This window comes from Acomys minous (assembly GCF_964271855.1).
Source record: "Acomys minous genome assembly, chromosome: 3".
In the NCBI taxonomy this organism is placed as follows: Eukaryota; Metazoa; Chordata; class Mammalia; order Rodentia; family Muridae; genus Acomys; species Acomys minous.
The window spans coordinates 112,498,686-112,514,668 of NC_140485.1; the positions used below are offsets into that span (position 1 = coordinate 112,498,686).

Genomic DNA, 15,983 nt, shown 5'->3' on the forward strand with positions numbered 1-15,983 from the left:
CATGGACAACTTAAAAGAGATTAGGGGAGGAAACAGACAGATTTCATTAGTGTCTCCTGAGACACAATCAATAAGTACAAAAATGTAGGTATATGCTGGGGAGGGGAGTGGCTGCATATGAAAGCTAGTCATCTAGTGTAACTCAATATTACAAAAATAGAGGAAAAACTAGGAAAATATGAGTCATGTGACCCTTCAGAAGAAGGAAGCTTGAAAAGCTCTGGCAAAGAGACTACAGCCCTCAGCACTGCTGAGGCTCCAGGGCGTCCTCCACCTAAAACCGGCAGAGACCCGGGACTGACATCAGCCCACATCCACGAAGCAATGGCCAAGTCAGACGCCAGCTACAAAATCCATGTTTGAGCAATGTCAGGCAACACAGGGGAAGATGAAAACCCGAAGGGCAGAAACATCCCCCAAAGTATTTACAACGTCCTTGGCATAGGGGGCAGACTTATGAAAGTAGATATACAAAAGATAGTTTTGTAACAAAAAGTAAATTAGGCAAGAGGACTTTCCTGGCAAAATCACAGTGTTGATTGCTGCATTACTCTGTGTGTTGTATATCCCCCTTTATACTCGATTGAGTTTTTGGCCCCTTCTTGGTCAACTTTATCTACACGCCCTCTTTTCCTCCAATATTAGTGGGAACAAATCCAACTAGGGACATACTGGGTCAGTATCCACTTCCTTCCTCTGACTCACAAAACCACCTCGAGGAAATAACACTCCAAGTACGCATGTATGTGCGTGCCTGGGTGTGTCCATGTGTATTATTTAAAAAAGAGCCTTGAGTCAAATTCTCCCATCTTCAAGCCTAATATCCACTGGCCAACCTAAGCATGTCCTAGGTAGCGAACCAGCCACCACGGAGTACAAAGCACAATTGATTATTCCTAACTTGATATCCGCACCCGCAACCATGTAGGAGACTTCTCATTTTTCCTTTCTCCCAATGTGGCCATGAGAGAATAACAGTATTCTCTCAGTTCAAATCGGCAAACCAAAATGTGAAAATAATTTTTAGAAATTGGTAGGGTGGTCTAGTGTCTCGTGAGCAGAGTCAAGTGCATGTAAGGATTGAGAGCAAGGTTTAATTTGCTCACTGGCTGACCTATATCTTCCTGACTGCAATGTAGTCTATAAAATACACTAATACAGCATTTGTTAGATAATAATTAGCAACTCCAATGACTGAGCAGCAAAACCAAACTATACTGTAAAAGGAACTCAAATTCTCATAACCACGGTAAGAGTTGCTGAATGTGTCTGCTCATTAGAATACCATGATCTCTTTAGTCATTCACTGCAGCCTTTAAAATACAAATTACTGGGTGTTCTAGTTTACTTTCCGTTGCTGTGATAAACGTCATGAGCAAAATCATCGTGGGGAGGAAAGGATTCATTCCGGAAGTCTGAGACAAGAACCCCTGAGGAAATGTTGCTCACCCCAGGCTCACATTCAGCTACCATTAGTAATCAAAGAGCCCCACAAGCATGTCCACAGGCCAACATGATGGAGGCCATTGCTCACCCAAGGTTCCCTTTCCCAGACGTGTGAAGTCGACAACCAAGGTGGACAGCACACTAAGCTGTGGCGGTCATAACATACGAAAGAAACTAAATTTCACAAGATAACAAAAACATCCCAAGTGAAACATGCATTCTCCTGTAAATGGCGGGCAGGAGGACCTGAACGTGTGCTCGCCTTGCAGAAGGGTCACAGCATGTCATGTTGGTCCTCGGTGTTCCCGGTATTGAAATGGTGGGTTCTACAGAGGGACTCACGGGACAACCCTGGTCGAAAGATTTAACGCCATTCTTTGCTATCAGATTAGTTCCCAGAAAAGTTTTATCAATATGCAGGAATAAGCCACAAGTGTGATCCTCTCTGTACCGCCTACTTCCTTTCCCTTCAATGTCAAGTTATGTTGCAGGGGTGAGGCACTCACAGTGCTACATTACGCCGCCTGAAGTTTCTATAAACCAGGATCACCAGCCAAGAAAACCTCTTTTTAAAAACTCTCAGGTGTTTTGTTGCAGCAACAGAAAAGAACTAAGAGAGAGGCAGAAAAAAACAAAACAACAACAACCACAACAACAACAACAACAACAACAACAACAATAATAATAATAATAAAATTCAAGTCATTCCAAGAGATGATTTCTTCTGCAATTCTAAGTTGTTTCATGGTCACCGCCTCTAAATAAGCTGAGTCTAAATCATTAAGTGCCATAGTTAACTGAAACAGTAAAGTGTTTATCATCCCATCTGCCCAGGACCCAGAGAAGGGAGGGCTGGAGAGAAGAGAGCTAGGGTAGATGGAAGTGAGTGGATTGTAGAAGGATACACAGAGCAGAGGGCTTAAAGGAAGGATACACAAAATAAAAGGAGAGGAAGAAAGAAAACATAAGATGATTGTGCTTGCAATCCAAAGATAAAAGCTCTCTGGGGAACGGAGCAAGGGACAATAGCTGTCTAGGTGGCATTGACTAAATTGATGAGGATAAGTAAAAAAAAGAAAAGAAAATATTGCTGAAAATATGTGCAGTCAGGTAGACTCAGCAGAATGCTATGCTTGAAGCAGAGATGAGGCGACAAAGGGAGAAATGTTGATTGCCTAGTTTCTGTATTAGCGGCTGTGTCACGGCAATCAGAGAAGGACGCATGGATGTGGACACTGTAGGGGAAGACATGGTTTCTTCGTATGGCTGGGAAACAAGGTAGGAAAAGGGCCCCGAGCCTTCAGTGAGATGCTCTTAGCCAAGCGTTTAGTGACCCCCGATAAGCCCTGTTCCCAGCTGACATCTAGTTTGCCATCATGCATTGCCCAACTCTAGACAAACAAATAACTAATGCCTCTCATCAGTCCGTGGACCATCCCCTGCCATAGCTCTTTGGGGGAGTTCCTCAACTCCTCCTACTTCCCAGGTGACAGGAGACCACATTGTCCCGCCCTCCACAACAGTCCTACTAGGTCTGTGCTTAAGTTAGAGAAATCTCCCCTTGCCCAACCATGTTAAATGACAAGTCTGATTCTACACTTATTTAAGCTGTTCTTGCAACGAGGCTCTAGTTTTCCTTACACAGGTTTAGTTGAGTAGAGATACAAACTGAAAGTAACAAGTGGGCGTGTCCATAGTACTAATCTCTATAGGGTTACACGAAGCATCGTGGGAAGAGGGTCATGAGAAAGGGCCGGACGAAGCACCAAGAATACGAGACAATGACCTTCTCTTTGAGCTAGGGCCAAATATTCTGAAGTATGTAGAGGGGGTATGAGAAACAGAAGAAATGGAAAATGAGATTGTGGGGGGTGGGGGGAATACAGGCTTAATTCCATGTGAGTATCTAAATTATGACAGATGTTGCTCAAAAACCACATGGTACATGGACACAGGGAGGAATATAACACATTCTGCTGCTTGAATAGACAGATACAATTATTGAGGGGGAAAAGACACAACCTTGAGCCCCATCTCTTTGTATGTTAATAAAAAAAATTTTTTTAAACCCCACTGAATTGCCAGCTTAACTAAGAAATATGTACCATGCAAATTATACATAATGCTAAGATGTGCTTATATAACTGCATACATTATGTGTGGCATGTACATTTACATATATACATGCAATGCATACATAATCTCTAGTATATACTGATGTTCAAAAATAACAATCCCCTCTTGTTATAAATAGAAGGCCTATAAATAAGAGCTGTCTAAATACATGCAGCTTAAATGCATGGACAACTTTTTTTTTTTTTTTTTGGTATTATCGCCTCAACTTTAGATACAGAGTAACGACAGTGGGTATGTGGCAATTACCTTTTGACTTTTTAAATAAGGCGCTGAATGGTTTTTACCTTCAGGTATAAATACTGTGATTTATCTTACCATCATGGAATTACAGCCCAAGTAAAATCATCTGCACGACCAGTAACACTTTGAGTTGTGAAGAAGGCCTTGAAACAGTGACTGTTTTGTCAGCTCAGCTGCCAGGCGCCTCCACAAGTAGGTAGGCATAACAGGTTCCATCTTGCCTAGGTTAAGACAGAGCCAGGTTTCTTTTACCAAGTATCCTACACTGGCCTCTCCACCAAAGACACAGTAACTGGACCATTACACACTCCCATCCCACGCCCACCTCCAAAGAGTTCGTTTGCATAACTGTGAAGTGATCACCACCAGCAACTCCTCACTCCATCGTGAGGTGTCAGGCTGGAGGAAGGATTTCCAGCTAAACAGGAGGAAGAGTATACACCCTTTCAGGAAAAATCCCTCAATTAGCAATCACCTTCATTTAGCAGCAGCACCTCTGCCACACCAGCTGCAGGGGAAATTAATTAAATTTAATAGGAGCCACAGGGGAAGTAATTAAATTTAATAGAAGTCATGGATCCCAAATGAAGATAAACTGTATTTGTAATCGGACCTACTGTGTCACTTACTCACTCCCAGGTTTGTAAAAGCATGAGCCGAGAAGGAAGCGCTTTCCACAGCAACACCACTCTCTCTGGAATCTCTCACGCTCACTTCAAAATATAAAATGATACAGTCCATTACAGAAAGCATCCTTCATTCCTTTAATTCTTTTATTTTTTTTTTCAAACTAGAGAACTTGCTGCCGTGTTCCCTGTCAAGTGGTATAAGCGAGCAGCCCTGAACAGCACGGAAGCCATAGCACAGACAAGATGTAATGAAAGGTTGGCATGTTTGCTTTGCGAAGGAAAACTAGCAGCCCATTCATCTAAACGCAGTTATGTTTCAATTTAACTAAATTACCAGGTTGGAAATTAGCAATGCTTCAAGCGCCCCGGGCTCCTGCTCCCAACAGAACACTTCATCTTTAATACCTGCTCCAGCTTGCAAATAAAGCGGAGGAAAACCGTATGGAAAACACTCAAAACGCCTTTGAACAAGGGCCTTTGCTGTTAACTGCAATCTTAGCAGGATCTTTTTTTTTTTTTTTTTTTACTCTTTAGAGTATCTCAAGCTGACAGGAGACCAACCTAAGTAACACTTGTCCTTTTCTCCTTGTTTGTTTGGTTTATGAATTGAGGGTCTCATGGTGTAACCCTGGCTGGCCTCAAACTAGCTGTATAGACGAGGCTTGCTTTGAACTCACATCTGCCTGCCTCGGTCTTCCTCGGTCTTCTTCCATGGGAAAAAGAGTATACATAGCATACACACAGCATTGTACAGCACACCTATTAAAATATTCACCTACTCATCAGCATGAAATGTAACTGTCTGAGGCACAAGAATTTCAGGTCCAGTGTTTTGCCCATGGTAAGAGGTTAAAAATATATTTATCCCGCTGCAAAAAAAAAGGACAGCATCACTGTCTTGAAGTCATAACCACCAAGAAAGGCTGCCCCAGCTCACAGGAAGCAAGACAGTCTTCTTGGTCGGTGGTACGGAAGAACCTTGCGAGACCGCCCAAGGTCTCTACCTGGCCTGTGAAAAAAGGAGAAGATACTATTTTAAAATTACTGGGGGGGGGTGCACTAAACACTATAGCATTTATTATGTTGCTTTAAGAGAAAATAATAGCTGATATGCATTTTGTACCTGCCTGTTTCATGACCAGCACTGTGCTAAGCCCTTAACATAGATCATCTCATTAAACGTTCACAGACACCCAAGGAGTCAGCCACTATCTTTATCTCTAATTGACAACATTAAGAAAGTCAGGTTGGGAAATCTTACATAACAGATCCCGAGACCCAAGCGTTAATTAGTAGTAGGACTTGAACCAGGATTAACACATTAGGCGTGCTTAAGGCAGTCAAAAAAAACCTTGGCCATTCTCCAGCCTGCAACCTCCACACCAAGCTCCTCTGTGATAGAAACATCTACAGCAGGAAAGAAAGGGGAGCTTTTGGATTAGACCTATTAGCTCCATTCAAATTAAAGAAAGGATTCCATGGTTTGGAAACACCTTTCTTTATGTTGCAGCAGGCACAAAAGTACTGTTGCTACACAGAGCCTGAAGGGCCACCAGCCACTGCAATGCCTCGTTGTACATTTCAGCTTCAGGACCCTTACTGCACTCGTGTCTGCATCCCAGGGATACCATGAAATCACTGCTATTGAAAAATCCATCCATCGTTCTGGATTTCAGCATGGACTATTTATTACTTTTTATAACCCTGACACTGAAGTTCTGGGAATGTGATCAGTGACTGCTGTCTATAATTGCGAAGGCATTTTCCCCACCATTTTCTTCTGTTAAACTAGAAAGATCTTCTCTTCCTCATAAACTCTGCCCTCGGCACACCAGCGCACAGTCCATGTGAGGTACTAAATAACTATTGGAAATAAATAATTCATGTGCAATTTTTTTTTTCCTGATGCTAGCTCATTGCCCTCAAGATTCAAAGATTCTCTTTTGGAATTTGAGATGGGGCAAAAAAAACCGATGAATAACATTTTATAAGTCAAAGTTTAATCACTAATGAAAGCAAAATACATGAGGCAAAAACAGTATTTAAAGGCGGGCTCCTAATAAAATGCATTGCCTCTTTCCAAGTAGCAATGATCACACCGTGTTATGTTTCCGCCCTTTGTGAAGTCAGTTTTATAAAACATGTTTAAATGTCTGTACTCTGGTGATTTTTAACATTATCAGATACACATTTGCATACAAAAGGCCCTTCATTCACAAGATCACATTCTGCTCTAGTGCTTTGAAAAGCAGGGTCCTTTACCTCCACACCCAGAATATTTAATTTATCTGTATCAACTTACATAAATTTATATTACTTAAACAAAAACGATGCCAACAATCTGTGGGTTATTTTATAAGAATGTAGTGTCTAGTAACCTGTGGTGTTTGACAGCAATATACACAGCCAAGCTAAGCTGCAGCAGATCTTAAATAACTCTGTAGACTTGTTACTGTAAAGGACACTTCTCCCCTGGGTCAATCTTAGATTTTAACATTGTTTCCCCATCCCAAGAAAGAAAGCCTGGATAAAATAGGAAGAGTGGGGCAGCAGAAATATGGGAAAGATTTATTATGCGTGATCTCTGCTTTCTGAATAAAGTTTTTTTCTGTTAAGTGAAAAAAAATTTTTTTTAATTAACTACGTACCAAAGGACAGAATAGTTAATACTTGTATTTATAGTAGGCCCCTTTTGAATTCAGAGACTGAAGTGCCAAATCCATTAGCACTTAAGTTCCTTTTGCCCATACACGTATTGTAAGGAACTCAACCCTGGTGGCACAAAAGACAGACCAACAACTCTATAAACAGAAAAAATATCTGCTGCTCTGACAGGGTGAAACATGTCACCTGCTCAAGCCATCTTTCCCATGAGGATGCACGCATCCTAGTGACAGCGCTTAAGAAATGTGCTGTGAAGTGTTATTGTGCGTAATTTATTTGAGAATTATAAACAAATTATCCTCCTCTCTGTAATAGCAATTTAATTTTTCCAAGATGTTAATGAGCCAATTAACAAAACCATTTATTTGAATGCAAAGAAGAAATCTGACTTTCAGAAACATATACTGGAAATTTTTCTGTGTTCATGATAACCAACTCTCTGAACAAAATACATGCAATGTGTGTGCAACCTAAGAGCCCTTCTGGAAGTTCTGAGAAGTCACAGCTACTTTGGAACAATAGTCAAACGTCGTCTACCTTTTCAATTGCTGGTGCCATGCTGGCGGATGCAAGCCTGCTGACACCAGGAACATAAATCAAAATGGACACCAAATTAAACAGGTAATGAGTTTTACTTTTGTGCAATCACAGTCAATGAAATGCACGTGTCATTTGTGAATGCCTATGACAACCTGTAAAATTCGTTTTGCAAACTCACGAGCCTTGATTATGCTATCTTAATATTCTGTGGGATGCGGGGACTCTATAGTAGCCGACAGGGTGGCGCATTAGTTACTACTATGTTGCTGTGATAAAGCACTGTGACCAGGGCCATTTATAGAACAAAGGCTTTCTTTAAGCTTACAGTTGCAGAGGGAGTGTCCATCATGGCAGCTGGCAGCCAGAGCAGGAAGCTAAGCTTTCAGGTCTTCAACCTCTAACTCCAAGCAGAGAACTTAAGTGGGACAAGGCTATATGCTTGCAAAGTTCACCTCCCCTAAGGTACTTCATCCAGCAAGGCTGTACCTCTGAAGGCTTCCATAATATTCCCTAACAGAGCCACCTGCACAGAGATCAGAGTGTTCAAATACTTGAGCTATGGAGGTGGGGGGCGGGGAGGTGGGAGATGGGGTAGGCATTTCTCATCCCAGTCACCACAGCTTGGATGGTGGAGCTCAAAGAAAAGAATTTGTAGAAAGAGCCACTGTTTTCATGAAACATGGTGTTCTCCTGGGTGAGTGACAGAAGACAAACTGTATTCACTGGAGAGAATAACCCAAGCTTACTTTTCCTAACTTCAAATTCGATGATTATAATGAGCAAACACACACACACACACACACACACACACACACACACACACACACACACAAAGAATAAAATATATAGAAATATCTCTTTTTCTGAGGCTCATTGCTAAATAATGAGCAACGCCCACTGGAAAACACCACAGCAAAATTCTGCACTGACCATGACTAGTGATTTGCCAACATGCCAACATACGCCTTCCCTGTCTATCATGAGGACTGACTGAAACACAAAGAGCAGAAGACAGAGATGTGGCCAAATTCTGACCCTTGGCATTAATTGGGCCATCATCACTAAAAATTTATGTTGTCCGCTGCCATATGGAATCTCCTATTTAGGCTGGAAAACAGCCTGACATGGGGCTCCAGAGGGGGCTACTGTTTAAAGTATTGCTAATTCCTATGAACATTTCCTCAGCTTATTCGGCATGCGATGCTTAAAAATAGACAACTGCTACCAGCTGAGCTGTGGGTCACAGGTCCATGTGTCACAGCGAAGACTCCATTTCCTTGAGGCTGTAGTCTCAGACCTAACCTGAAGACTCAATGATTAACCATTACCATGAGTATAAATAAACAGAGTTCCAACCACCACGGCAATGGAGAGCGTTAGTCACAATGATCTCCTCAAAAGACAGCATGCAGGTCCTCAATAGAGCCATACAAGTGTCCATTTTCTTATGGCAGAATCTGAAGATTGATGTGGCCATTCCTGGGGCTGGCGAGACTGCTCAAGGATCAAAAGCATTGCTGATCTTCCAGCTTCCTTTCTAAAACCCATATCAAGCTGCATATAACTACCTGTAACTCCAGCTTCAGGGCATCCAATGCCATCTTCTGTCCTCCACAGGTACCCACCACACACACACACCACATACACACATACACCACCACCACCACCACCACCACCATCATCATCATCATCACCACCATCATCATCATCACCACCATCATCATCATCAAATTTCTTCACATCAGACTAGAAATAGGAAGAATCCACAATCTGAGTGGAGCAGAGAACTGGGATCCTGTGTATAAGTTCTCAGTGTCCCCACAGTGTGTGCTGACAACCTCAGACTCAGTCTTGGGTAGCCACACCAACTTGAGTCAATATAGTTTCTTCCCCCTACCACATGAGGAGTTTATATTCTCTACTTAGTGGGGTGTCATGAAGGTCAAATGAGCTAAGAGCTGTAAGGGCTGACAAAGAACAAACCCTAGAGAAAGCTTAACTCTTGCCTTATCATTGGCAGCCCGCCTTCTCATTTCGGGTGTTTCTTCCAGGGTTCATTTACTTTAGCTGGTAGTGAACAAACATGAGCAAGCAAGTCCCTAAACACTGCCACAGAAATTATTCTGAATGAAATTTATGTACTTGTGGTAAAGTGCCACAAAGGTTCTGCCATGCGGTTAAAACAATCTCTTATCTTATGCATTTGCTTCCAGAGTAAGTAGTGAAATCTACACTCCGGGGCAGGACTGTGCTGCATCCGAGCTCTAGGCCTGCACTCCGCTATCCTGTCCGCATTGAGAAATCACCTGGAGAGACTCTGAAAAACACACTGTGCGTTAGAGCGGCAACTCAGCGTGCTAAGAACTGATGAACGAGGAGGACTGGCCCACTTTGACTTTATAAAGTATATTTCCAAGTAATCAAATTAGCCCTGGCAGAAAAGGCAGCATTCCTCCACTTAAAATAATTTTAGATAACACAGGGGCAAAATATAGTAAGAAAATCCCCCTTTTGTCACTGTTTATAATAAAGTGATGATCACCGACAAATGGTGGTCATTGCCCCCCAAAGTTGGATGAGTCTTGTCAGAAAGCAATCAGGTCACCACAGGAAACCACTGATCAATATTATGATCTGTGAGACGGCAAGATGGTGTAAGGGGATTTCTCAAAGAGGGCGGAGGCTGGAGATGGAGGCTGTGTACCAAAACATGAGAACATGTATTTAAAGGAAAGAGGTAAGGAGAAGAAAAAGCAGGGGAAGTTGCAGGAGAGAGAAGAGGTGAGAGGCAAGACATGGGTGTGGTGGGTAGATTGACAACTCTCTCCCTGACAGTATGTGAAGACTTGGTCCCAGTCAGTGGTTCTGTTTGGGGAGGTAAGGGAAACTTTAAGTTGTGGAACCTTCCTGGAGGAAGTGCTTTCCTGGTGGATCTGCCTCTAGAGTTTATTGCCTCACTTCCCATTCTCTCTTTCTGCTTCCTGTTTATGGGCGGAAATAAGATCAAGCCAGCTTCCTGCTCCTGTGAGCATGTCATGTTTCGCAGGCATGGTGAACTCTATTCCTATGCAACCAGAAACCAAAATAGCCTGCCTTTCTTCAAGTGGCCTTTTGTCACCGTGCTTTATCACATCAACAGAAAACTAGCACAATGAACGTGGAAGAGAGGGAATAGGAGAGTGAGCGAAGGAGAAGTGATGAGTGTGTACCTGAGGCAGTGAGGTTTCTAGAGAGCCGTGGCAATCCTCGACAATCCTGAGACCTCATGTGTTCACCTAGGCACACAATTTCAGTACAAAGGCTTTTTCTGCTTAAAGCAGCCAGTGTCAGTTCATTTATTTAAACCCTAAGAATTCCTAATAATGAAGTCGAACCCAGAAAATAGCAAAGGGAACTGCTGAGTTGAAAACACTCCTAATCAATTAGACTCAACCTGCAGGTTGTGACAGGAACGGCCCAAGACCATCAGAAAACACAGTTATTTACATTACAATTCATAACAGTAGAAAAATTACAGTTATGAAGTAGAAACAAAAATAATTTCATGGTTGGGGTGGGTCACCAAAACATGAGGAACCGTACTAAAGGGACACAGCATTAGGAATGTTAAGAACCACCAAATTAGAGTCATTATTTAAAGGCTGGCTGGTGATATTCTCAATGACAATATTTTCATAAAACAAATAGAATCAATACTTTATCTCCATTCTCAAATGCTTTAATCCAATTAGCATAAGTCAGATTTACAACACCCACTTAATGAAAGATACTAAATGAGCATCCAAAATGCAAGCTGAGGAACGGCCAAGGCGCATGACCAGGCATCTGGGTACCTAAGTGTAGTCCTTCCACTCACACACTCACAATGTTGGGGCAGAAACACTCGTTCAACACCAGATGACACTACTTACAGATGTTAAGCCAGAGTGTACTACATAACAAAACAATGCTTCAAAAAATTAAAATAAAATAATTAACAAAAAACTACAGTAAATACACCTTCTATTTTAGAAATATAAATGTGGAGGAGAGAGGAGGAAAAGGAGGAAGAAAGAGGAGCAAAATGGAGGGAGGGAGGGAAAAGAAAAGGTACTTTTACACATACCACACTAAATGTTTATGCCCCCTGAAAAAGCATACCTAGAAAGCTAATGCCCATTTAAGGACATTTAGATGTGGGTGATGTGGAAAATGAATAAATCATGAAAGCAGAGTCTTAATGAAGGGCTAACACCCTCATACAAGGAACTCAGAAAGCCTCCCTCAACCTTCATCCATGTGAAGACACTGGCAGAAAGAAAATGGTTGTCTGTGAGCTAGCCACGGAAGTGTCCTTACAGATGCAGGGCCTGCTGCCTCCTTGAGCTTGGACCACACAGTCTCCAGACCTAAGATTAAATGCCGGTGCACTATTCAAAAGCCACTGAGTTTAAGAGAGCCTGTTACAATAGCCTTACCACACACTGCTGACCAAACGTGGGTGACATCTCAAAAATGATTGGCTAAACAGCACAAATTTCTACAGTGATAACTTAATTCAAAAGAGATGGGTTTGAGGCAAAGTGATGGTTGCCCTGCCATCTTCTCTTGAAGGGAATGAATTCACCCTTGGTTATTCACCCTTCACAGCAAATCGCCTGGTCTGAAAAACAAGGGTTTTTGCAGAGGTTAAACCTAGCGCCATATCCATGAAAATCATTCGCAAAGAGCTGATCGGAGTAGAAAATATTGAACCATTTCAAAACTAATTCATAGCATAAGCAAGATGAAGAGAGTGTGGGTATAAGACAAAGTATTCTAAGTCAGTAACTCGAAGACTTCATTTTTTTTTCCAGCTGCTAATTGATAGGCTAATTATACGTATCAGAAAATACTAAAACTTAATTTCTATAAGATTGTTCTGTGATTCAGACTTTCAATTAATTCAGACAGGTGTTGCCTACAACTCATCTAAATTAGCTAGTTTTTATTGGAACGCTATTAAGCTGCACGGGGAGGGGGGGGGATAAATGAATCCAAAACTGGTATATTTGCTCAAATGAAATCTCATTATAAATTCTTATCATTAAGTACACTCATTTGCTTCTTAGCCTCATGCCAATTCTCTGTTTCTCTGACCTTGAAAGGGGATTGGGAGGAGGAGGTGGATGCTGCCATAGAAAAGCACTGTTCTCTCCCGCCAGAGACTCCAGAGACTCCAGTGAGAGCATGTCGGCATTTGAGCAGGTGTGCTCGTCCTCCAACACGGAATGCACCCAAACTGATTCAATCTCAGCACAACCAATTTTTAAATACCTATGGTTTGTGAAGAGATTTGCATCTTTTTATTAAGTTAAATTTCTAATGCAGAAAATGGGCTGGCTTACTACTTGCAGGGATAAACAAGGCCTGTCAGGTGATTGGCCGTCGTCTGGTCCTTTTTCCTGGCTTTATCCCCTTTCTCAAACAGTTGCCTATTTCCCAACCTTCGGCTCCTGTACAGGGTGACTGACTTTCTCACCATGCTGATTGCCCATGTTGCAAATTCAGGCCATGAGGGTAAAGATCACCGTAGAGATGTCCAAGGACTCACATCTCTGCATAGGCCATTATGTAGATCCAATATAGGAAGCTGAGAGTGCAAACCAGAAGACCAATTTCCTTGCTTTTTTTAATGACTTGTACTTTTGACAGTACGAGGTGTTTGAGGGCAGCGCACGTAGGAGTGGTAAGGAGTTAACATTAATAGTGCTGTGGCTAAACAGATGGTATAATTAGCCCACAATGGGGAAGAACAACGTTTTCATGTTTGTATAAAAAGGGCTCGCTGTGGGTGGCAGAGTAGAAGGCTCCAAAGAGAGCGCCTCATCATCAAAAACCAGGCGAATGACAGCGCTAGACCTCACAATTTGGGAATCTGTGTGCATTCACGCACACACTTACATATCGGTGAACTCTCCCAACATATCTTAATCTAAGTAAATTAATTCTTATAAAAGATCCCACTGAATGTTAAAAAGGACACAATCTGATAAAATCTGGAAGACGTGGTCTCAGACCATTTAATCTTTCTGGTTATTTGTCTCATTTTCTGGGACACATTCATTGGAAAGAGGCAAACACAGGGTTTGGCAAACATTTTTCCTAGCAAAAATTTATTGCAAGCCATTAACTATATGCTAGTCCAGCTAATGCCAGTGTTCCTCACCGGGGAAACTGTGGACAGCAGCCAAAAGGCTGTTTTCATCTTCTCATTCAACACGGTCATCTCACTTTCTGTGTGACATAAAGTTTGCTTTGTTACATATGATTTATTCTCAACTTGGTTATACATTTTTCTTCAGGCCGCAAAGTGATCATCTAAGCAAAAGAACACAACCAACAGAGTAAAAGAATACGGCAAGCCTTCCTGTGTAATCTGCAAACATTTTTCTCCCGGATAGTATCTTGTTCAAGTTGCTTGTATTCTGTGGTGTTTAGATGGATCTTACTCATGTTTTTATAATAATGTAAATTTAGAACAGTACCTCACACTTCAGCTAATTATTAGAGAGAGATTTGCAAAGATTTTCCCCTCTCAGCCCATCTGCTCCTGTGGTACAGTCATAATGCAGAAACACTGACATCTCAATTATTTCCATGGCAACAAATTGATGTCAGGATCCCACATTTGACTTCACTGCAGGACCAAATAGGATTTGGATTACAACGGTGGGCTGGGAACTGTTACTAAACATAAGTCTTCAAGGAAGAAAAATATAGAAATATCTTTGGGAAATAATGTTTGCTCTTTAAAAAAGAAAAGCAAGCTTACTTCTAAAGGGGAAAATACAAAACTGCTCCTTCTTCCTGAGTGTGCTCTCTCCTTGTATATGGGTACAGGGAAGGATGCTCGTTCTGTCTGTGGCACGCACAGGTGAAACTTTAACAGGATGTTTGTTTAAAAGGCTGACTAATAAGGCGAGCACTCCATTAGTTGCCAGTAGTGCACAATACTAAAAACTGAGAACTGCAGTACTTTGGCTCAGTACTATATTTATGGATGCATGGTACTCAAGCATTACATGGTGTAATCTCTGTGTCTATGGTTTGGGTTATCAGAACTTCCATACTGCACAGACTCATATATATATAGATGCATGCATGGTAAATGCACTAACGGTGCTTCCAATAGCTGGGGTTCTTATCCTGAAATTTTTAAATGTGGTCCCCATTTGTTTTGGGTCGGTATTCAGATGGCTACACTTTTTTGAGACTATATTTTAGTATCTTAGTAGCTATCTGCCACATGGTGGATGTGTAAGCATTCTGACCTCTTGCAGGCACCAGGCTGGTTTGGATACATACATGCAGGGAAAATATGTATCCCTATTAAATGTATCCCATTAAAATAAAAATAAATATCTTTTTAAACCCCCTATTAATTATTAAAGACAAAAGACTTTGGAAAAGCATGTGAATATGCTAAAATTGTAAGCACATAAAGTCATGCCCATAGTTTCATAACTGAAGCATTTAAGATGGGTGCTGTAGCTTAAGATACCCAGAAAGAAAATGGCAAGTGTTGACATCTTGGCAATATTCTCACATGGAAAACCAAGGGTGTGAATCTTAGTCTTTAATAGCCAATGAATGGAAACATCCCCTAATCATTAAACGATCACTAATTAGCACAGCTGGCTTCTTTAAAGTTTGAGGCAAGGTACTAGAACTTATCAAAGTGTATCAGAAGAAGATGCTCCTTGTCCCATCCCAGCAGGTCCATCCAGGTGCATCCATCCAGGTGCATCTGTCCAGGTGCATCTGTCCAGGTGCATCCATTAACTTTAAGAGGACAGCTTTGAAGACCTTCTCCTCTGAGTTACTACAAATCCACTCTCTGCCTGTCACAACAACAAATGGTGTCACTGGGACACATGCAAGGGCTCAAAGGCTGACTCTGCTTTACCTAGACAGTGTTTTGGTTGGACAGAGAACGGGGCCCACGTGTCACAGGTTGTTCCTCAGCTGGTAGAATCATTTTTGGAGTCCATGGCACCTGAAGGCGATGGGACCTAGTCGCAGGATGGCATGAATAAGGCCCATGAAGTTAATAGCCCATAACTGGCTCCACTTTCTGCTACAGCATATCTGGGGTATAGACTCTCCCCACCATGCACAGAACTGTCCCATCTACCTCACCTGCCACAACAGGCTGAGTTCTCTTGAAATAAGAGCCAAAATCAATGTCCCCTCCCTTGCTTCTGCCATGATACAGCCACACTGAAGCAAAAGGAATGAAGACTGCAGACATAGCCAAAAGCCTACTCGCCATCTTCCAAGTGATGAAAGTTCCAGAGTTGCTTTCGT

At 41.9% G+C, this 15,983-nt stretch overlaps 1 protein-coding gene across 10 annotated transcripts in view; it reads right to left on the bottom strand.

The window, feature by feature from the left end:
* The window catches only part of PTPRK (protein tyrosine phosphatase receptor type K), a 516,193-nt gene that overhangs the window by 436,213 nt on the left and 63,997 nt on the right, over positions 1 to 15,983 (bottom strand). Inside the window, exon 1 of one of the 10 annotated variants that reach the window (XM_084775137.1) lies at positions 5,227 to 5,246. The exons of the other annotated variants lie outside the window; for them this stretch is intronic. The gene's annotated coding sequence lies outside the window, so the exon portion shown is untranslated. Of the gene's footprint in view, positions 1 to 5,226; positions 5,247 to 15,983 lie in introns of those variants that run through there. 10 annotated transcript variants of the gene reach the window in all.